The following is a 2,071-nucleotide window of genomic DNA, read 5'->3' on the forward strand; positions in this document are numbered from 1 at the left end:
CTTGCATCTGTGCCCTGCTACGAGTTCAGTTGGGTACCTCTCCATCTGTATGTTGGAAGTCCTAGCCCCCAGGATCCCAGAAGGTGACCTTCTTTGGAAATAGGGTCATTGAAGGAGTAATTTTTCAAGTTAAGGTGAGGCCACGCTGGAGGAGGGTGGCCCTAATCCAATACGACAGGTGTCTGTAAAAAGGGGACATTAGGACACACAAGCAGGGAGAAGCCCCGTGACGATGGGGCCAATGAACACCAAGGTTGCAGTGATTCCCAGCGACGCTGCGAGAGCCTGAGGCAGATTCTCCCTCAGCAGGAATAGCCCTGTGACACCTTGGTCTTGGACAGGTATGGGAGTTGGAATTTCAACATACCTTTTCGGGGACCACAACTCAACCCAAAACAGTGGCCAACTCTGGGTCCACGTCTGTGGGAGTTTCCTGAGGCTGCCGTTTCAAAGCACCGCGAACTGGGTGGCTTGAGACAACGATTTATCCTCCTAAATGCTGGAGCCCCGAAGCCTGTGTCAGGGCTGCTCTCCCTCTGGAGGCTGCAGGGGAGGGGCCGTCCTGCCTCTCCCAGCTCCGGAGGCTCCAGGCGCGCCTTGGCTTGTGGCTGCATGCCTCGGGTGTCCACTCTGTCCCTGTGTGTCTTCTAAGGACACCAGCCATTGAGTCATGGCCCACCCTGATCCAGCATGGCCTCATCTGAATTTAATTTTCTCTGCAAAGACGAAAGACCGTATTTTCAAATAAGGTCCCATTCTGAGGTTTCAGGTGGACTTGACTTTTGGAGGTGACGCTATTCAACCCTCTACCTCGCCCAGGCCTTGGCCCCCTGGGAGTGGGGTGGAGGCGCTCCTCATCTGGGATCTGTGGTGACAAATAGCACATTGCGTGTCCCATGCTCGGGTGACGAGGCCATCTTGGTTTGCTGGGACTTTCAGGGTTTTAGCACGAGAAGTTTCAGGTCCCAGGAGGCCGGGGCACACGCTTGTTCACCTATGGTGCATCTCAACGCCACCAGAGTCAGATGCCGGAGAAGCCACACGAGGTCAGAAGACCACTATCCGGGGCACATTTAACATAAGCAGACAGAGATACGTCCCGCCCCGCAATCCCAGAGGAGGAGCTGATTGGCTCGCTCTGGGCCAATCAGAGGTGGCTGGTTGGTCACATGGTACAGCCTTGCTGGGGTCCGTTCTCAGAGGATGGGAGACCTTGGGGGTGGGCAGTTACGCGCGGGAGCTTCTGCACTCTCTCCCAGAAACTCCTGGGTTCCTTCTCATTGGCTACCTCTCACTGGCTGCCTCTCACGTGCCTTCTGGCCTCGGTTTCCCCTCCAGAGCTCACAGAGAGACGGAACTGTGAGCGTGTGGCACCAGGCCTCACCTTGGGTTGAGCGTTCTCTTCCACCACAAACACTGGGACTGGGAGTGGGGGGTGCTACCTCCCCCCAAGCGGGGGGATGGGGGACTGGAGGGAGAACAGTGGGGGCAGGTGCTACCCACCAGCGTTGCAAGTTTGAAGCCAGGGGACAGCGGGCAAGCCACTTCTCCTTTGTAAACTTCAGTTTCCACATCTCGAAAACGGGAAGGTGCACGTCTGCATCCCTGCCCCACAGGGGGAAAGGCCTGGCTGCAGGGAGCGAAAATCCAATTCAATTTGACAAAAGTGACCCCCGGCACCTGCTTGTGCCTGTACGCTGTCACTGGACCCCAGGATGCAGGCCTGTTCCTGTGCTGGGGTCTCTCCAAGGACAGGGAGAGAGATGGGCCTGCCTCTCGTAAGGGTAAAGGAACAGAAGGGGTCGCTTCCTGCCCATGTCCTCCCTGAAATCCACAGCTGTTTGGGATTTATCGGGAGGCTGGGATTTTGTTTGGCTTTTCCGGATGGGGGGATGGGCAATGGAGAGAGCAGCTCACCCTTTTTACAATGTTCTTATTGTGCTGAGAGCTCCCACGGGGCTGCTTCCCACCCCAGCTTTCCAAATGGTGTCCCCATGATCAAAGCTAAAAGGAGGCAGGAACATGTGGACCACATTTGAAGTGGGTCCAAAATGAGGAAGCACAGAGGCCG

The sequence above is a fragment of the Leopardus geoffroyi genome, chromosome A2, assembly GCF_018350155.1.
Source record: "Leopardus geoffroyi isolate Oge1 chromosome A2, O.geoffroyi_Oge1_pat1.0, whole genome shotgun sequence".
In the NCBI taxonomy this organism is placed as follows: Eukaryota; Metazoa; Chordata; class Mammalia; order Carnivora; family Felidae; genus Leopardus; species Leopardus geoffroyi.